This window comes from Euprymna scolopes, chromosome 10 (genome assembly GCF_053919585.1).
Source record: "Euprymna scolopes isolate OS-2025 chromosome 10, ASM5391958v1, whole genome shotgun sequence".
NCBI classification, from domain to species: domain Eukaryota; kingdom Metazoa; phylum Mollusca; class Cephalopoda; order Sepiida; family Sepiolidae; genus Euprymna; species Euprymna scolopes.
The window spans coordinates 94,690,183-94,713,762 of NC_136491.1; the positions used below are offsets into that span (position 1 = coordinate 94,690,183).

The following is a 23,580-nucleotide window of genomic DNA, read 5'->3' on the forward strand; positions in this document are numbered from 1 at the left end:
ATATTATTATATTAGTTATAAAACAAGACATATATTGGAATTGAATCAAATAAAACAATGAAAAAAATGCAATGGTCTGACTACATTAGCATCAAAAGAAATTGCACATTTATACAAATCGATCTATAGAACTTTTACTGTTTTATTAAATAATACACGCTGGAGAACCCATTGGGATTCGGTAAACAATATATAAATATTGTTGTCGGCGACAGACAACCAATAATTAATTGCATAATCCACACTGTTTTATGACAATAATTTATGGATAAAAAAACATCAAACTGCAAACTTGTCGTCGGTGGTGGGACACGATGCTGCAAAGGTTTGTGAGTTAATAGAATTACTTCATGAAAATGTTGACGTTGATAATAAAATGATGTGAATATACCTAATCATGTCAGATTTATTTATAACTAGCAGGACCCGTTTACCGGCGTTGCCCGTTGGAAGCCTCGCCCCTCACTCGCACAAAAGTAAACTACGGTTGTTGATAACTTCCAAGTACTGTTTGAATCGGAAGCGTAAATCCGCATGCAATAATAAAATTAAGAAAATTGTCCATTAAATAAGAATAGAAAGTATAAATAGCCTTTTTTTTAATGAATTTAGTGATTCTCACTGTATGTGAACTGTTTAGTTTGATGGAAACTCCCCATGTTAAGACCGGCTTTCGAAATAGACACTACAAACCTCCTCTTGGATGAAACACCCCCAACATCCCCAGTTAAAGAACGTACATCAGAGCAGAGCACTCTCTTTTTAGTTGGGATAGTAGATAAGTAAATCCCCAAAATTTAACCGTGAAAATCGTAGGCAGCATACCCACCCGCAAATGATATGGTTGGTGACACAGAAGTAGATTTTTGTGTCGCGCACGCGAGTACAAATCTGGCAGACATTGAATTACAGCGCAGAATACATGTATTTATATCTCTAGAAGCACTTATCTGCGCAAAATTAGAATGAGATTTTTCGTAATAAGGATATACGAAAACGTGTAATAGTGGTTATTGTAACGAAAAATATGGAGTTAGACGTCATGTAAAATTTACCCCCCCAAAAAAAATATGTTAACGTGTACGCGTGTAAAAGAAATGTAACCTTCAACCGTACTAGTAAATGTCAAAAGGCAAAAGTGGTAATTGTAACGAAAAATGTGGAGATGGGCGCAATATCTTAATTACCCCCCCAAATAATGTTAATGTGTGTGCGTGTAAAATAACTGTAACCGTCAACCGTACAAGTAAATAGTAAAAGCAAAAAACAAGGAACAAAAATAAGCAAAGGTGAATATATTTTGGTTGATTTTTCACCTTTGCTACCTCGCTATTTTTAAATGGTTTAATCAGGTTAAATTCAACCCTCACAATCTTTCTTTTCGTTATGAAATTTTTAAGTGGAAGTACAGAATAGTTATCAAACACTCTCCCCTTCCCATGTTAAGAATAGCTTTTAAAATAATAATGTTATTGTTGTGGAGACGCCCACTAATTAACATAGGCGGGTGAGTGAAATATATAAAGGTATCAATCACCAATACCGGGAGAGTTTGGCAACGACCGCCAAATAGGCAAGACGCCTATGCTGCCTCCAGTAAGACATGTAATACGCCACCTGCCGGAATGTTTCCAACTGAAGTATATCTGAAGACATGTAAATATGTATATAACTTTTCTTCCTAATATATTATTGTTATACCTTTACTTTCCTTCTTGTTAATTATTTGTGCAGATGCAACAGTGGCGACGGGAATTCGAAAAAAGACTTACGCGGGATAAAATCCACTATTAAAACACAACAGCGGCGTCAAGAATTAAAAAAAGAAGACTTACGCAGGATAAAATCCACTAGTAAACACAACAGTGGCGTCAAAAATTCGAAAAAAGACTTACCCAGGATAAAATCCACTATTAAACACAACAGTGGCCTCGAGAATTCGAAAAAAGACTTACGCGGGAAAATCCACTACTAAACTCAATTATGGTGTACTAAAAATACGTAATCGAGAAAGATTGAAAAAAAAGCGTACTCGAAGAAAAAAATCTACTGTTTGAACACAACAGTAACATCGAGAATTTTGAAAAAGATTTACTCGAGAATTCACTGTTAGACACAGCCACAGTATTCGAAAAATAGTTTACGCGGAAAGTTATCACGGTCAAAAAAAAAAAGAAACAAAAAAGAAAAATAAACGAAAGTAACTACAAAGTTGTCGAATGAGTTATTCAAACACTGGATACTTGAAAGCAAAAACCAATAACCATTTCAAAGTGACTACGAAAGTCAAAGAAAAATAGGCGTTTTCGCTAGTACACCGTAAACTAATTCATGCAAATTGTCTTGAAGGAGAAAAGTGATTTTTTTTTCAGTTGTATCAAGAAAGGATTTTTTTCTTGTACATGATCAAAACTTAACGGATTATGAGGAACAAATAAAACACATTTTTTTATCCCTCAATAGAAAAAGGGAAAAAGAAAAGATCAGCGCAAAAAAATAATATATCGATAGAATTTGGTTGACACACACACACACAAAAAAAAGCGAACCTAAAAACGGTTGTTCGTAGTTATTGTAAAAAGTGAATTAGTAAAATAGACTGATTTTTATAATCTTTAAAAAAAAACAAGATGGAGGAATTTGCTAAAATAATGACACAGTTCATGCAAAATCAGCAGAGCTTACAAAAAGAACAGCAAGCGCTATACACAGAAAGAGACGAAAGACAAAATGAACGACTCATAAAATGCCTAGAAAGGCAGGAAGAAAGGTTCGCGCAGATGCAACTTGAACAGAAAGAACTATTAGAAAGATTAACAGCTAATTCCATACAAGAAAGTAATACAACCTTCTCCAGCACAACAATTGTTAACAGCATAAATGTGTTCACATACGTACCGGAAGAGGATAAAACTCTTGATGCATACTTCAAGAGGTATGAAGATATTTTCGAAACAGACTGCGAAAACTAGCCAAATGGAAAGAAAGTAAGTTTATTACTTCGAAAGCTTGCTCCCAGTGAACATTGCAAATTTGTTGATTTCATATTGTCAAGGAGAACGAATCAGTTAGATTTCGCCGAGACCGTAAAGCTTTTTAAGGAGTTATTCGGGCCGAATATGTCTCTTTTCCACAAGAGATGGTCATGTATGAATCTTAATAAAACTGAGGAGCAGGACTACCTGACATACGCGTCAGTAGTAAACAAAAACTGCGACAAGTTAAAATTATCGGAACTCACGGTGGACGATTTCAAATGCTTAATCTTTACACAGGGTCTTGTATCCACAAAAAATTCAGAGATCCGAAGACGCGTTCTCTCAAAATTAGAGATAGAACAAGGCTTACATTACAGAAATTAGCAGAAGATTGCCAAAGGGCAGTATCACTAAAAAATATTCCAGGGATATAGAAGAAGCAGGAGTGGCGTACATTAGGAAGATAAAAAAAACCCTATCAGAAACTCAGGACAAAGAAATTTTGAGACTAGTCAAAATTCAAAGATATACTCAAATTATAAATACTCAAATTATAATAACTACAGAAAACGAAATTACGATAATAATCAATGGAATTATAAAAAGACAGTATCAGGTAATAATTGCAGAAGATGTAATGAAAAACATTTGGAAAAGGATTGTCCTTACAAAAATATCAGGTGCGATAAAGTTGGACATAAAAGTGTTTGCTGCAGAACAAAAAATAAAGTACACCAAATGAGAACAAACGACAAAGGGAAAAGTAATTTACAAAAATATGTATCAGTAAATATTTTCGACAAACAAGTGAAATTTCAGCTTGACTCTGGATCAGATTTGTCGTTAATAAACGCCAACATTTGGAAAAACTGACTCTTCAAAAGTCAAGTAAAGGTGCACGAACAGTGACAGAAGACGAAATAAAATTCGAAGGAGAGGTTATCCTGCCCATTAATTTAAATGGCACGACGAAGAAATTGAAAATCTTCGTAATTAAAGAAAGCGAGAACTTACTGGAAATTGACTGGATTGAAAAATTCAATCTTTTGGATAAACCAATGAACGCTTTTTGTAGAAAAATAACCAGTTGCACCACAACATCAGAAAATATTAAAAACGATCTAAAAAGAAATTCGCAGAAATATTTACTATTGGACTGGGAAGATGCAATAAATTTAAGGCTTCGTTCGAGCTAAAAAAGGATGCAACACCGGTGTTTAAGAAAAAAAAACGGAACGTACCATTCGCCGGTTTAGACAAAATAAATAGCGAGCTAGATAGACTCGAAAAAAACAGGCATCTTATCGAAAATCGAAACTAGCGTCTAGGCAGCCCCTACGGTGTACGTAAAAAAAAGTCGGAACAAATTCGAGTAAGTGCAGACTTTTCTACAGGCCTAAACGATAAATTAAAAGACCACCACTACCCTTAACCAAGCCCTGAGGAGATATTTGCCAGACTAAATGGTGGCAAAATTTAAAAAAAAAATACCTTTTTCCGACGCCTATTTACAAATTCCGATGGAAGAAGAATGCTCAAAGATATTATGCATTAACACGCACAAAGGGTTATTTAAATACAACCGTCTACCCTTCGGGATAAAAGTCGCGCCGGCGATTTTCCAACAAGCAATGATACAATGTTGGACGGAATAGATTGTGCTTGTGCATACCTGGATGAGATAATCATGAGCGCGTCCATAAGTGAACACTAAGAGCATCTAAAAGAAGTATTCACAAGAATAAACGAATACGGATTCAAAGTGAAAGAAAACAAATGCGAATTTTGTTTAGACGAAATCAAATATTTAGGGCAAATAAAGACGATCGACGCCCAGACCCGGAAAGATAAGCCGGCACCACATAACATGATGACTCTACAGAGCTTCTTAGGTCTCGCAAACTACTACCAAGTATTTATCAAAGGAATGCACGATCTAAGAGCTCCGCTTAACGAGTTATTAAAGAAAGAAACACCATGGATATGGACAAAAGAATGTCAAGACGCATTTGAGAAAATTAAAAAGACGCTGACGTCCGATCTATTTTTAACCTATTACGACCCAAAATTAGAAATAAGTGTTGCGAGCGACGCGAGCTCGTATGGTATAGGAGCATGTATACAGCATATCCTGCCAGATGGATCGAAGAAACCTATAACTCACGCTTCAAGGACACTAGTTCCGGCAGAAAAGGCTTACTATCAAATATAAAAAGAGGGGTTAAGCATTATTTCCGCGTTGACGAAATTCTACCGTTACCTGTACGAGAGACACTTTATACTGGAAACAGATCACAAGCCCCTAGTGACAATCTTCGGCTCAAAAAAGGGCTTACCAGTATATACGGCAAATTGCCTACTCCGTTGGGATACGATCTTGCTAAATTATGACTTTCAAATAAAACATCTGGGTTCGAAAAAAATAGGTCATGCGGATGGCCTGTCAAGGCTGATACCGAAAATGGAGGAATCCTTTGAAGAGTCAGTAATTGCAGCTATACGTTCCAATTATGAGGAAAAACATGGTGGCGAATATAATAAAAGAATTACCAGTCATGTTAACCGATATAAAAAGGGAGGCTGAAAATGGCGATGTTATCACAGACATAAAGGAAAAAATAAGGGAAAATGATGAAAAAACGCAAAGCATATTTTCCGTATGCAATGATGTTTTGTTATATAGTGAAATAGTTGTTATCCCGAAAACCTTACAGAAAAAGATCTTACGTGATTTTCATACAGGAAACCCGGGTATAAATAGGTTGAAGGCACTTATGCGGAGTTACGTTTACTGGCGTAAGATGGATGTGGATATTGCACTAAGAGTAAACAAGTGTAAAGGTTGTGTGTTAGCCGCAAAGGCACCACTGATAGTCCATAAACCTTGGAAAAAAACTGACCATCCATGGTCACGCATTCATATAGACTTTGTTGGACCGACCGAAGGACAATACTACCTAATCTTAGTAGATAGTTTTTTTCCAGATGGCCTGAAGTAAAGCGTTTCGAGAACCCGACGACAAATAACACAATAAGTTTTCTGCATGACATATTTGCACGGTTTGGTGTACCAGACATTATAGTCACAGACATTATAGTCACAGAACACAATTTACATCAAGTGATTTCAAGGACTTTTGTGACACTTTTCAGGTAAAATATATAACTACAAAACCGTTCCATCCTTTATCAAATGGATTAGCGGAATGGTTCGTAGACACGACAAAACGTGCACTTAGAAAATCAATAGGGACCCCGACGAATAAAGCATTACAACAATTCCTGCAAATATTCAGGATAACTAAGAACCCAAATACACCGTCGAAATTATCGCCAGCAGAATTAATGTTTGCTAGAAAAATAAAATCACCATTTGATAAATTAATACCAAAGCAACCAATCGTCCATCAAACTACGCACACATCACGTAAAAGGTTTAAATCTGGTGATCGTGTATATTTTAAATGTATGAAAAATAATTTTTCATATTGGGAGTTTGGTACGGTAAATAAACGTATCGGCGATTTGGTCTACATGATAAAAGATCCAAAAAGGATACACAACAGACATCAAAATCAATTGAGAAAACGTCATATAAAAGACAACGAACATGACAAACCTGATGAAAAGGGGAAGATCCAGTTGATATACTATACGAAGCGTTTGATATCGAACCACCGCAAACCATGCCCGAACCGAGAAGATCGGGAAGGAAAAGAAAGTTTACAGAACCAATTATAATGAACCCAAAGAGGAAAAGATATTGAAATCTACACGACTTCAAATCTTGGGAGGGGGGTTTGTGGGGACGCCCACTAATTAACATAGGCGGATGAGTGAGATATATAAAGGTATCAATCATCAATACCGGGAGAGTTCGGCAACGACCGCCAAATAGGCAAGACACTTATGCTGCCTCAAGTAAGACATGCAACATGCCACCTGCCGGAATATCTCCAACTGAAGTATATTTGAAGACATGTAAATATGTATATAACTTTTCTTCCTAATATATTATTGTATACCTTTACTTTCCGTGTTCTTGTTAATTATTTGTGCAGACACAACAGCACGGTGTCAAAAGAACACAAGTAACCATGTTTGTTTTTCATGGCAAGTTTTTATTTGAGGGTCGGAGCGGCGATATTGCCGTGTCGGTAGGCCGAACATGGGTAAATGTTGATATCGGAATACCCCGGCCAAATCACCGCTAAAAAAAAACTCGTCCGCATCCATCAAACTTAAACATCAAATTGGAAACTCGAAAACAAAATGAAACAAACTTTATGTTATTACCAGAAAAGATGCATTTCCCTTGCTATTATTTTAGTAAGAAAGAATTACTAATTCGTTGTCTTTCATACTAAAATGAAACAAAATTATTAATTCTTTTATTTTTTTCCATGCGTACTTAAAGAAATAAATAACACGACGTTTTTGGTCAAATAAGACGACAGATAAATAATAAACAAGAATTATGTGATCTTGTCCCGAAGGCCAAGGAATGAAAAGCCTCCAAAACTTTTAATCTTTTAATTAAATGAGAATTTTAAAGCCATGATATTTTATTCGACAGTTTAAAGGCTTTACCTATTTTGCTTATTTTTTGTAAACAAAGTAATTTTAATCATTTGGTAGTAGTTACTTTATGACTCCCCAAAAGCCTTTAAACTGTGGAATAAAAGTCATGTCTTTAAAATTCTTAGCAAATTCTCATAATAAAAATAAAGCTTATCTCATTTGTTTTTTTCGAGTTTCCGATTCGAAGTTTGATCGAAGCGGATGAAATTTTATCGGTGATTTAGCCAGGGTAATCAGATATCTACAATCAACCGAACATGTTTACATTTTTAAACAATGTATGTGGTCAAATTTGTTTTGAGATTACTTGGACGCGTTAGTTCCATGTAATAAGGCTACCAGTAATTATCTGTTTGTTTATGAGCGGTTAATATTTTTTTTTAATTTTCTTTTTAGCGCTCGCTAGGGTGTCCTGTGGATAGCGATAGAAGCGTAGGTAATCGATGTAGGAAAATCCGACTGTAGTTATGTAAGTTTTACCTGTGAATGACTGTTGCGTTATATGAGGTTACAAATATGTAAATATCGGTTTCTGAGTGGTTAATATTCTTCAAGTGTTGTTCTTTTTAGAGTCAGTGTCTCCTGTGGAGGGAGACGCCATGTTTGGCAATGTTTAGAATTGTTCGTTTATGTAGGAATTTGTTTCATTCTGAAATATGAGATTGTCCGGTTTAAAAATGGAATGGAAATTTAAATTACGTTTCGTTTTAATCATTTTCTTAAAATTCCGCATGCACCTAAAGAAATCGAAAGTAATTGATAAAATAATAAAAATTAAGAAATGGATAGCACAGCCATCGATATGTGCGCAAGTTGCAAATATAAGAATTTTTATGCAATAGTAAAAATTTGGGAACAAAAAGATTTAAGTAGGAGGTTTCTATGGAATATTGCCTAAAACGATTATATGTCCGAAATGTCAAATTCCGAAAGCCGTTCTTAACATATGGGGCTTGGGTGTGTCTATTCCGAAAGCCGGTCTTAACATGGGGAGGTTGGGGTGTTTATTAGTTGTAAGCATACTCGAAAACTTATAAAAGTCGACGTTTCCAATTTGAACGGTAGATACATCCATCCGATTGTGAAGAACGAAGCACAGAAACCTGTGACATCAGACTTGTGTTAGCTATACGAAGTATGGAACAGCAGAAACGACTTAATGATCTTTTTAAAAACCATTGTTTATCTTCTTAATAATTAATCTTTGTCATAATGTTGTTAGGTTTTAAGATTTACACAGTTTAATGATTAATAATATTTATTATAAACATTTGTATATTAAATATAAAATATGGTTTTACTAAATATGTCCGATTGTTCATTTGGTTAATTACGGGGTTTCACATTTTATTTGGTAAAAAGATACAGACGAGATGATCATAGTGATCTACAAAAAGTTTATTTTGGTCGCAGTAACATTTTTCAATCGTATTTAATCTGACGATAAAATAGCTGGCAAGAATCATATTTATATTATAACTTAATATTTCCAAAAATGTAAACCCCATTAATTAAAGATCCATGTTGTAACAGACCATCTTAAAATAATGGAATTTTAATCATTTTAATCTTTTAAAAGTTAATTAATTTTTAGGAAGTGTTCTTTTTCTTGCTTATAGAATATATTACTTTAAAAAAACACTATCAAAAACATAATAATATTAAATTTATATCAATTTTTTAATTGCAAATTCAAGATAAGTGGTTGTTCAATACATGAATTTAAACTTTTAAAAAATAAATATTTTTTACTGATTTGAATTGTTATGTTTCATAATAAATAGAAATTTCGATTAATTTAAATATATTTTGTTCAAATTTCGAAAAAAAAAATATAGGGGAGGAACGCACGCCAAAAAAATATTTCCCCTCATATATTTTATGGAAACTGAATGTTATATATAATTTCATTCTAAAATGGATAAGTATCGAAAGTTTCATGAAAATCTGACCATTAGTTGATTTTTGCAAGATTGTATGTTTTCACGTTCGGAATGCTTACTACATAGGAACGTGATTTTAAAGCGTCAATTATGTAAACACGATTTTCGTCTCGCATTTTCATTATTTTCGTACGCTGAATTTAAAAAAAAATTATTTCTAGTTTAGTTTGCCCTTTTTCTTTTAAATAGTATAGAAGTTAAATTGATAATATTAACTTATAATAAAGTTACATCGTGTTACATATAGGGGCAATTCTGTGGTGAACTTTGGAGGTGCCTAGTGGACGGTGAGCTGGATTTATGTAAACAGAATACTAAAAAAGTATACCAAATTAAATTTTTTCGTTTAAAAATAAAATTATTTCGTTCTTGTTAATAAAATTTGTTTATATATAGTGTTCTCCGCAAGATATTCCAAAAAAAAAGTATATATAAATACAACAAATTATAAAAATCTACTGTAAATTTACCGAATCTGTATATATATATATATATATATATATATATATATATATATATATATATATATATATATATTTTTTTTAAATAAAAATAACATCCCCCCTGGTACGAACGGCTTTCAGAAAAACACCACCGGAAGCGGTTCTTAACATGTGTAGGTTAGGTGTTTTTTTTCGAAAGACGTTCGTAACATGAGAATGTTTATACTGTTCGAAAATATTTGTGTTTTTCAATAACAAATGAACATTTTCTTTTTAATCGTAAACTGTTACTTGAAATTACAGTATTTAATAAAGAATAAATGTAATTTGTTTTTAGTTTTATTCGAGAAATATGGCAGTAAACGTTTTATTTCCCTTGTAAACATTTTTGTTTTTTATCTATTACTAGCCTGGGCGTCCAGCGTTGCCCGAGTGTTTGGAGGTGTGTGTTAAGCAAAAAAAAAAAACAAAAAACAAAACAGACAGGCTCGAACTCGTACCATGAAGGAGAAAAAGTACGTAAAAAACGTGACGTCTTTGCCGTTGCGCCTACAAGCAACCGGAAGTGGCGAAGGTTTAAATTAAGGCCAGTTGATCGAAACGGGGGGGATGACTTGCGAAAATATCGGCGCAAGCGACCCCTCCTTGTAGACAAGTGCCCAGTTGAGGATGAAGGAGTTAATATTTTTAGCCAATTTTTCAATATTTATCGTCCGAAGGGTCGAGTTTCAATAGGATACCGCACGACAAATATCGAAAAATTGGCTAAAAACATTAATTCCTTCACCCTCAACTCGGCACTTTTCTACAAGGAGGGGGTCGCTTTTTTCGCCGAACAATGTTTTTATCTATAAATGCAGGAGTAGACATCTTAGTATATATATATATATATATATATATATATATAGAGAGAGAGAGAGAGAGAGAGAGAGTGAGAGAGAGAGAGAGAGAGAGAGAAAGGTTTGTGTTTACTATAACCATTTTACTTAAATATTACGCTAGTATAAATCATGCAGAATATCGGCATGAATATAATTACACGTAATAGTGTACTGAAGATGATCATCCTATAAGAAAACCGAAAAAATAAGCAAATAGGGAATTAATTAAAATGAATGTTCAAAAGAATATGCAAATTAGTTGGATCTTTTGCAGATGAATGCAATTCCACGACCCATGACAAATTTGTATTTTTTTCTTAAATAAATAGAAAAAGGGTTTTAATATGAATATCAACACACACACACACACACACAACCAAATGTATAGGAGTATAGATTCAAATATCACTACAGTCAATACAACTGATTTTACTAAAACAAGATAGGCACCTAGTTATTACCACACATTACCAAAACGGATATGTATAAATTAGCTTGATCCTCGACCCTGGCACCATATTTTAATGTCCATCTTTGAAATGATGTGAAAGTGTATATTTTCTGAACTTTCGATTGACTGAAATAAGATGCCTGTGTCAAGACTCTTATCCGATGAAGATTTTTTTTTATATATATACTAGCAGGCCGACCGGCGTTGCCCGGTCGTAAGATACACGTAAATATGATATTTTAATGTATGTAGATTTCGTATTTACTTTTACAGAGACAATTCTCTATTGATTATTATATTTTACCCAATATATACTATCTCTCACCCCGGTGTATTTCGGTCGTATAATACACTTAAACATAATACTTTAATTCATACAGATTCCGTATTTATTATTGTAATTCCAATACACTATTGATTATTATATCGTACACATGATATTGTGGTGATTTCAAAAGTTAAAAACTATATATGACTTAGGTGCCATCAGCTAGAATCGAACCCCAATCTTAATATATAGAGAGGATTTGAGCCTGTGGAACAATTTCGATTTTTTAAACCTGTAAAATAGCTGCTAAAAAGTAAAAATTGCAAGAAAAAAAATACTGTTCACAAGTCGAATAAAGCTGTTACTTTTGTGCATGCGCAAAAGTAAACATTCATAGGTCAAACTTGTCTATTTTTAACCTTTTGTGTTTATCTGTCTGTAGCTCAGACGGTAAAAAGAGATAACATCTACTAAAGCTGGAGCGCTAAGTGTTCCGGTTTCGATCCTAGTGGATATTTTTTACAACTTTTGAAATCATTAATATATATTGGATAATCAATAGAGAATTGGCTCTATAATAATAATAATAATAATAATAATAATAACAATAATAATAATAATAATAATAATAATAAAGAAATATGCATGACTTCAAATATAATATAAATTTTAGATATAGGTTCCTTGAACCTGGATCTAACTTAATAAAGTGATTTGAGCCCGAAACTATAAATTTTAAGGGGTCATAATAGGGGTCAAATTAAAAAAAAATTGACTTTTTTTTTGTTTTGCTAAGCGTACACCTCAAAACGCCCGGGCAAAGCCGGGCTGAAATGCTAGTATATCTATAAAAGTGAACGTGTCTGTCTGTCTGTCTGTCTGTCTGTCTGTGTACATTTCCCTACGCAATAACTCTGTCAATTTTTAGTCTATAGACTCGAAATTTAAATACCGGGTACTGAGATTTGGGAAAATCGATGTGACGGGTGTCAGCCAGAAATTTGGCTGTTAAGGGGTCAAATTTCAACGATTTGACCTTTAAGAACTCTACCAAACTCCTCCGACAATTTTGGGTCTAGACACTGGAAATTTTAGATATAGGTTCCTTGAACCTGGATCTAATTTAATAAAGTGATTTGAGCCCGAAACTATAAATTTTAAGGGGTCATAATAGGGGTCAAATTAAAAAAAAATTTACTCTTTTTTTTTTTTTTGCTCAGCATACACCTCCAAACACCCGGGCAACGCCGGGATGAAATGCTAGTATATATATATATATATATATATATATATATATATATATATATATATATATATATATATATATATATATATATACGTGTGTGTGTATGTATGTAAGCCGACCGAGAACAGAAAAAGAAAACTGTTCGAATTCCTTATTTCTAAAAATGAAATCGTTTGCCACAGTCTTGTCCGACGAAGATGTGGTTGAAAGAAAATTTAAAAAAAAGTATCTCTTTTCGTAATCAACAAGCAATTTATTCACGCTGTCATGTTCGGCGTTGGTCAGCACTTCAAAAGTTTGTATATATGCAAAGCACTTGTTTTGCTTGCTCATTTTTCACTCAGTTCGGTCTAAGACAGTGGACCGAATATAGCATGCGGTTCGACCAAAGATAGTCATCCTGCTGAGTGTGGCCAGTTGCTACATAATGTCCAGGTCCATAATAAACCATTATAGAACACTCGTTAGAATATTTTAAACCTAGAGTTTTATTGAAGTATATTTTACTCTAAATCTTCTGCGAGCAGACTATAGAATCAGTATATTAGTAACTGGCAGTCTACTTAAAAAGTCATTATCGCCCAACATATGCGATGCTTCTTTTAGTCATCTGATTCTCCATCATTCTTCTCTTTGTATATTTTTCTACATCCTATAAAGTAGGTGGTTTCCCTTTCTCCTCCTCCATATGTGGGCAGATTCTCGAGTTTGACAAGTTGTAGCTGAAGAAGGTTGGACGTTATATCGACTGAATAAACATCCAAAGCGAGAGCAGCAGTCTGAATAATATAAATAATATAAATTAAGTAAATTATATAAATTATATAAATTATATAAATTATATAAATAATATAAATTAAATAAATAATATAAATTATATAAATTATATAAATAATATAAATTATATAAATAATGTAAATTATATAAATTATATAAATAATATAAATTTAATAAATAATATAATATAAATTATATAAATAATATAAATAATATAAATTATATAAATAATATAAATTATATGAATTATATAAATAATATAAGTTATATAAACTATATAAATAATATAAATTTTATAAATAATACAATATAAATTATATAAATAATATGAATTATATAAATAATATAAATTATATAAATAATATAAATAATATAAATTATATAAATAATATAAATAATATAAATCATATAAATAATATAAATTCTATAAATAATATAAATTATATAAATAGTATAATATAAATATAAATTATATAAATTTTATAAATAATATAAATTTTATAAATAGCATAATATTATAAATTATATAAATAATATAAATTATATAAATAATATAAATTTTATAAATAATATAATATTATAAATTTATAAATAATATAAATTATATAAATAATGTAAATAATATAAATTATGTAAATAATATAAATATATAAATTGTATAAATACTATAAATTATATAAATAATATAAATTATATAAATTTATAAATAATATAAATTTTATAAATAATATTATAAATTATATAAATAATATAAATTATATAAATAATATAAATTATATAAATAATATAAATTTTATAAATAATATAAATAATATAATTTATGTAAATAATATAAATTTTATAAATAATATAAATTTTATAAATAATATAAATTATATAAATTATACAAATAATATAAATTATGTAAATTATATAAATTATATAAATAATATTAATTATATAAATTATATAAATAATACTACCTCCGGTCGGAAATAGTTAGTGCAGAAGTAAACCTGTCCGCGTTTTAGGTTTTGTCACGCACCATTTCAATGTTTTAGGGTTAACTGGTAGTACTTTAGAGCGTGCTTAATTGAAAAAGAACAGTTTTCGTTCTAAAAGTCATTTAGAGTTTAATCTATGCACATTACTTTGTTGGCTGTTATATAATCTATTTTTAGAAATACCCGCAGTGGCTATATAAATATGGAAAATGTAGTTGATGCCAATGTGAAGGTAAAAACAGAAGTGATAAGAGATAATTGACAAATTCAAGACGAACAGCAGTTCTGCAAGCGTTGCTACAAAGGTCTAAACGGCGCATACTAGAACGTGGTGCAATCAAAGATGTTGCCACAAAATTCGGTATAGGAAGAAATACTGTAGGCAGAATGTGGTCACGAGCACTAGACAGTTCGTCCGATATATCGGTGCCAATGGATTCTTTGAGCCGTAAGTTTCTCTGTGGCCGAAAAAAGAAGGACTATAGTTCACAGTTGGCAAAAATAAACACCATTCCCTTGAGAAAAAGAACCATTTTGAGGTCTACTGCTCAATCATATGGAATACCTAAGAGAGCGTTGATTGCAAGACTGAAAGATGGCGAAATTCGGGCCCATTCAAATGCTGTAAAACCGCTTCTCACGATAGAAAACATGAAATGTCGCGTTGAGTTTTTCCGTTCGCAGTTGGATTTAAATCGAGGAACTTTTAAAGAAATGTTTGATGTCATACATATTGATGAGAAATAGTTTTACATGACGCAAAATGCAAGGAAATTTTATTTAGGCAAAGACGAACATGACCCTTTAAGAACCACTAAAAACAAGCGTTTCATTACAAAGGTAATGTTTCTTGCTGCCGTGGCTCGACCCCGTTGGGATCCACATCGCAAATGTTACTTTGACGGGAAGATTGGAATTTGGCCATTTGTCAAAAAAGAGGCCGCTAAACGTAACAGCAGAAATAGGCCTGCTGGAACAATGGTAACTAAAGTCATGGATACAATCACGAAAATCCAGATTCGTGAATTCCTTGTTGAAAAGGTCCGTTTCCACACGGAACAAATGGCCAAGTGGATCCATTGCACAACGAATCATAATTCAACGACAACGCTAAGCCACACGTACATCCAACGAACCCGGTGTTTAAACAAGATTCGGAAATATTAGGGCTGAATATTGAACTGGTTAACCAGCCTGCAAACAGTCCGGATCTGAATGTGCTTGACCTAGGTTACTTCAATACAATACAATCCATTCAACACCAAAAGGCTCCAAAGAATATTGAATTAATTGAAGCAGTTGAAACCAGCTTTCAAGAATTAGAAAAATCAAAGTTGAACAACATTTTCCTGACATTACAGGAGACAATGGAACAAATAATTTTGGCTGATGGTGGCAACAATTACAGGCTTCAGCATATGTCAAAAGCACAGCTAGAAAGAAAGGAAAACTTCCCACTTCAATTTTGATATCAGAAGAATTGAAAAGTAAATTAACACAATTGAATAAATAGTTGGATGTTTTAGCTTTTTGCATTATTTTTTGTATATTTATTTAATCATACATTGTAAGAATGTATGTACAATCAATTGTCAATTTAATTAAATATAATTATTTGGTTAACCTGTATTTCTTTTCAAAAGTACTGCCTTATAAAACTTGAAACTTGTATGCACCAAGTATTTCCGACCAAACTGAAAATTTTTGTGCACCAACTATTTCCGACCGGAAGTAGTATAAATTATCAATCCTCATTATTGGCTTACAAATACATAGGTCAGGTGCGAGTTTGATCAAAGTGTTTCAGTGGAAGAAACTGGACTCAAACTTTGCATACACAGGTTTCGAGTCATTGTCGTTTACCACTTTGCTACCATCATCTGTGTTATAACATAACGGAAAAAGAGTGAATGTTAATGCTATTCCACCGGATCATCTTGATGCAGAGAGTGAATATTGTAACAGATCATTTTAAAGTTCCCAACTGTCGATTATATATTACGGTGTTAAAAGTAACCTTTTCAATGCAAATGGACTTTCGAATCCGTGTGCATAATATGACCGCTGAGCGGATGTTGACATTTCATTTTACAAGGTTTTGTATTACTAAATGTTGGTCAAGTATTTGTATTAGTAAAGTACGATCAGTAACTAAAGGTTGGTCGAGTATTTTGCATTTGTTTATTTCTATGTCAACTAAGATGCACTCAGGTAAAACGTGTTACGCACAGAACGTCACTAAGATCTGTGTAAAAACTTGCACACGTCCTTACGATTTGTGTAAAAACTTGAACATGTCATTAAAATCTGTATAAATGAACAACTTGTACAGATTACTAATATTTGTATAAAAACTTGAACGTACATATACACTCTGTTGCTCTCTCTAATTTCCTCTTTTTTATTTTTAGCAGTGCACACATTTTTTTTTTTTTTAATTATGTTTGAATGCTATGATTGTAGATTATTTTTATGGAAATCGATCCAGACAAGGCATGAAGTCACTTGATGTAAAAAGCTAAAAAAAAAAAAAAAAAAAAAAAAAAGAAAATACTACTTCAAGGTCCAAATCTTGCCAACGATAAGTGTTAGATGGAATAGATTCTGGCCTAAAACAGCAATTCTTCTCTCTTTGTCAGAAATATTGCTTTCGGAATATGATGACTAAAGGACAAAATAAAAGAAGCGAGGGTTACGAGGCTGGCGAAAGTAAAACGAAGATACAATATTCAGGCTGTGTTTATCAGATTTTCCACTTCCTTTTCGCTTTTTGTAAATAGATGCAGGTTGTTCATATACAAGATATGGTATATTCTTTGTTCTGTATCCGTAAACTAGTATTTGGCATAACTTTTCCTACGTATTTAGTTTAGTGATATCATGGCTATGAAAACAATAGTGGTGATAGAGAGTCTCTTTGTAGGATACTTCTTTGTATCTTTGTCTCGGTCGGGTGTTATTCTAAATCCGTCAGTTTCAGTCATCATGTTCCTATGTTGCTTTCTTAATAAAATTGGATATCTGCTACATTCAATTATTTTTATGTGATAGATTCTCTAGTACACTTTCTTGTGGCTAATCCACACGAAGACTATGCTTTTTTCTGCTTTTTTACCTCATTTTTAATCGATGTATAACAGGTCACGCATCCCGTTTTTCCCTTTCCCGCATTTTTTACTTTTTGTAGTCAACGATTATTCAAACAGTGGTATATTTGTTCTCTCAGTTGTGCTGTTAGGACTTTCAACATTATTGTAAACAGATTACTGGTCTATAGTTGCTTGGATTGTAACCTTTTTGACGTCCTTTTGTGTTAACGTAGTTCTTCATTCGTTCGTTTTATGGAGACACATCTAAGTTTTGTGTCATTAAAAAACTACAATGCGCGTATTTCATTATATTACACGTCCTAAAGCAGGACCAATATATATCTATATATATATATATATATATATATATATATATATATATATATATATATATATATATATATATATATGCATATATATATAAAGAGAGAGAGAGAGAGAGAGAAAGAGAGAGAGAGAGAAAGAAAAAGAGAGACCACGGCTGAACTTTACAATGTGGTTCAAGGTTAAGTATTATAGACTGAGAAATGAGAGCAAGTTTTTCAATCTTCTAAATTCTATCCAACTGTTGACGATTAGCCACACTTTTCTATTTGTATTCCTTAAAATCTATTGGTAGTGGGATTATTAAACATCTAGGATATACTTAATACTACAGATAAAAATAATCTCAATGGCTAACAAGTCATGTCAAACAGAGCTTATATATTTTAATTCAGTAAAATAAAAAAAAGATATGAAATTAATACTTCGTAATTAGGCTCCAGAATACACATTCAATAATATTTTTTAAATCTCTGTGGATACAGTTTTTTAATGTTGTGAAAATTGTGTTCACGTAAATTATTTAATTATTCACTTTTATGATAACTTGATATAAGAATTTCGAGAAGAAATTCAAATACACGTCATTTTAACATACTTTCAAAATATAGAAAAGTTGAGACTATTGATGTTTTATTTAAGTGAATATCAAATATAAGTTATACTTTGGGTCGTAGACAATTTTTTAGATGGATTCTTTTCTTGGAAAAAAAATCTGAGAATTAAAAAATATGATGACAGAGAGTCAATGTTTAATTTTTTAAAAATTAAGATACTTAATTATTGTATTTATTTTTCTTGGAAAGATCCGAGAATTAGAAAAAGAATTTATGACAAAAAGTCATTATTTGAAGCTATATTTAGAGAGGGCCCAAATAATAGTTATTTTATTTTAAGAGAAAGATGGTGACAATGTCATTATTTAACGAAGGTTATATTTGAAAACAAAAAAAAACAAAAAACAAAATCAAAATGTATCCTATATTTATTGATAATATCGGAAAATATTCCGAATATTTTTGTATTTTAGTCTGAAGGGCTAAATATTTAAAAGTGTCATTGAATTAAAATTCGTTTATCCAAACGATAAATGAATAATAAAAAAGAATAAATAAAATATATGTTTTCGTATATTTCATTTAACGTTTACATCCCAGAAATTATCATTTCTATACTAATGAAAAAGAGAAATTATTTATAAAAATATTTAAATAATATTATTAGGTTAGGATATAAATATTTTAATGTTTAGAGTATCAAGTAATATTTCATTATTTATTAATTGAAAAAAGAAATGAAACAAGAAGAAATTAGAAGAAACGCATATACCCGAGATTTATTCAAACTTCCAAGTAACTCTTTTAATTAAGAACTGTTTTCTTAAATTTGCCTTCAGTCGTGCATAAAAAAATGAAAGGTTTCATTGAATTTTCATCCCCAGTCGTACAAAGTTTCCAGTAAAAAAAAATCCTTGCAAAAAATACTTATCGTATGCACACACACACACAAGACGAATTTTTTCTTGAAAAATTATTGTAAAGTTTCAACTGTATTATGTTGCCATTTTTTTTTTTACTAATGATATATTTTTTTACTAATGATATATATTTTTTACTAATGATATATATTTTTTTTACTAATGATATATATTTTTACTAATGATATATTTTTTTACTAATGATATATTTTTTTACTAATGATATATTTTTTACTAATAATATATGGACAAGTATGAATTGTCAATCCTTTTTATTCATTATTTTTAATAAATTTCTATTTCTTTGATGTACAAGCTATTTTGCCATTTATTTATTTATTTTTACATCATTACAAAGAAAAGAATGTACAGATGAACACGTCTTGTTTAATTAGCATTATTTTTTTTAATTCTTCTTACTTTTTTAGAGAACTGGATTTTTCTTACATTAAAAATGGACCTTGTGTCTAACTCTGTAATCGGGAGAGAGAAGTTAATAGGTACAATTTACAAACAAAAGAACGGGCAAGATAATCACATACATCTTATAATCCATTTAGAGATCTTATTGCTGAGAAAATATATCCGCGGATTGAACGTTTCCCAGCACTGTAGTGAAGTAATTATAGAATTTGCTTCATCGATTGCGTCATTGAGGAAGCGTAATCTGTACACCGACTGGGTAACTTCAGCTGGCGGTGTAATCATCACGATTTCGGATGCCTCAGTCGTTCGATGTTCCATGTAGCCTTCATGACATTTCAGCATTTCTCAATATGATTTAGAGGTGCAGTGTATATAGGATACAGGGAATAATAGTGACGCCGATAAACCCGTCCACTTGCATCATATTATCAAAATCCATGCGAGCAGCCTCACTGTCGCAGACTAGAGCAGTTATATATTGATATTGCCTTTAATAGGACGAAGATAGGAAATTAGCGCCAAGTAGTGAAAAGTTCTAATTGAAGAAGTATGGCCAAACATAGACGGAAGATGAGAAACGTACTTCAGTAACCCCGAAGCCAATAAATGAAAATTCGTTGGGAAGTAAAAGCAAACCCGCATAAAAAGAACACTCTTCTAGCCAAAATTCTCCCACTCTCTGTCGGTGCTTATACCTAAACGTGAATTCCATCAACAAAGCTCCTTATCTGGAACTGCCCACCTGTGAAACTCTGTTCCAATGGTCTGCTTTCCAGGTGACTGCAGTATTGTCGTCTTCAAATCCAATGTAAACAAGTTCTTATTGAAACGACCTCGAAAATAATCTAATTATACCAAATTTCCAACCTCAAGCGATTACTACGCTGTGGTCCCAATGATTATAATACACACATTAGCCTTTATCCTCGAGTAGCCTCCGGGCCTTGATATGTCGTAATCCCTTTTTAGAAAACAAAACAAGATGTAACTCGTGAAATTGGGCAAGTATGTATTTTATCCCTGCCAAACCTTTTACGCTTTTATTTTATGTTTATTTTAAAAACATCCAGCAAACTCTGAATGTTATGTTCCATTCACCGATCGATCAGTTGCAATTAAGTTGAAAATAATTTGTCTGTGGATCTGTCACACTTTTGTTTGAAATAGCAGACGCATCTCAACAATATTCGCTTTTGTTTTATTTTTCAGATTGACTTTCTATCTCTATCTCTGACCGAATATTCCTCTTGTAGCAGTAGGAGCAACGTATACTCGCAACTTGAGATTTGGAATATCTTTGGTATATAAAGTAATGCTTGATTAGTTGAAGCAATCAACTTTCTTTCTGGCTTGTCCAATCAGAGGCCACCTCTCAGGCGAGCTAATCAAGTTACAGAGTTTATTAAAAAGTTGAACCCACGACATTTCTTTTCTCTTTTTTTCACGATTCTCATGCTGACAACTCTGTATGACTCGGATAAACACTGAAACTACTCTCGTGGGGCACAACAGAACCCACCCGGGCCTTTGGTCGTGGGTTTAACTATAGGATAAGTCAAACAAGCAAACGTGGCTATCGCCACAACCGGATTTCAATACTGTATATCACATGGACTCTTTTATCTTCCTATAGGACTGTCTCTAATCTTTTGTCTACGCCCATACACATAACCGTTTTACGCGACTAACCCTCTCCTTTGCACACACTCATACTATCGAAGATGATTAATAAAGTTGTATTGGTTATTAGAATGGAGGTTCGTCGTCACTGATTTGATACTATTTTATTATTGAGAAATTAATATTTTACATACAAACGTCTTCGTGTTAATCAACTCTAACTAACAACGATACAGCTAGACAAACTAAAACATGCCAAAATTATTGTTGCTATATTAAAATAATTCGTATAAATTTTGACACGTTGTTATATTAGGATAATTGATATAAATTTTGACATGTTGTTATATTAGGATAATTGGTATGAATTTTGACATGTTGGTATATTAGGATAATTGGTATAAATTTTGACATGTTGTTATATTAAGATAATTGGTATAAATTTTGACATGTTGGTATATTAGGATAATTGGTATAAATTTTGACATGTTGTTATATTAGGATAATTGGTATAAATTTTGACATGTTGTTATATTAGGATAATTGGTATAAATTTTGACATGTTGTTATATTAGGATAATTGATATAAATTTTGACATGTTGGTATATTAGGATAATTGGTATAAATTTTGACATGTTGTTATATTAGGATAATTGGTATAAATTTTGACATGTTGGTATATTAGGATAATTTGTATAAATTTTGACATGTTGTTATATTAGGATAATTGATATAAATTTTGACATGTTGTTATATTAGGATAATTGGTATAAATTTTGACATGTTGTTATATTAGGATAATTGGTATAAATTTTGACATGTTGGTATATTAGTATAATTGGTATAAATTTTGACATGTTGTTATATTAGGATAATTGGTATAAATTTTGACATGTTGTTATATTAGGATAATTGATATAAATTTTGACATGTTGTTATATTAGGATAATTGATATAAATTTTGACATGTTGGTATATTAGGATAATTAGTATAAATGTTGACATATAATCTGAGTATTTATATTTGATCAGAAAGTTAAAAATAAACTCTACTATTATAATAATGTTAAAACTTTGCCGATCAAAATAGAGAAAACAAAGAATCTAAACTCCAGAAGTAAAATTAACCGGAAAGGCGCTGTTCACTTAAAATGTCAATCGCCTGTTTACGATAAAAAAAAATATTCGTAAATAAAACGATGTTTTAAAGTAAAACGAAAGAAATAATTTGATTAAAAAAAAATAATTACAAATAGTTAATGAATGGGATGTCCTTTTGCAAAGCAATATGCAAAAATAGTTTACGGATACATACACAAGCTCAGTATATTATTGTAAGTCTTTCAAAGTCTTCATCTTTAATCTCCACCTCTTGTGAGATCATTATCATTGTCATAGCAGCCTAGAAGAATCAAGGCAGCGTGTTAAATATTAGGCAATTAAAACTACTAGTATATAAGACAATTGGTCGAGAACAACAAGAAATGAAAGTTTGGCCAGGAATCAACTTGCTGAAGTCGAGATTAGAATTACTAGACTGTGTGGATTGATAGAAACGGATGTGACGTCACACAACTCAAATAGAGAGTGGAGGGAGAGAAGTCAGTTCCTTGGAAGCACTACTCGTATGAAGATGTTCATTTAAAACATGGCCTTTTGGCTAGGAGCAAAGTGCAGTATCTGTTATAATGATGCAATTAATCTTTTCTGTACATGGTAGTTCAAACAGAAATACTTCTAGACCGGGGCATTTAAAAAAATTTTCTCTAATCAAGAGTGCCTCATTTTGTGCACCTGGATTTTCTCCACATAAAAATTCAACCCTGTGTTACATTTTGCCCTCGTAGGGAGAGAAGTAAATAGGAACATGTTAATTTAAAAATGTGTCGATAAAAAACGATTAGGCAGGAATTATCTATCTCTCTCTCCCCCATCGCACTGACGATGAGCAAGATGAAGTCGAAACAATCTTCTCTGTTTTACAAATAGTTTTGTGCTTCAAAGAATGAAAGAACTTATTTTTCGCTCCAGACATGGTATGAAGCCACTTGATAAAAGGAGCTAAGAAGAAAAGATGATTATCCCTAAGATA

The 23,580-nt window shown here is 31.8% G+C and overlaps 1 protein-coding gene across 3 annotated transcripts in view; it reads right to left on the reverse strand.

Annotated features, from left to right (window-relative positions):
- LOC145286146 (cardioacceleratory peptide receptor-like) overlaps positions 1-23,580 on the reverse strand; it is a 351,148-nt gene that overhangs the window by 289,603 nt on the left and 37,965 nt on the right. The gene's annotated exons all lie outside the window — the stretch shown is intronic.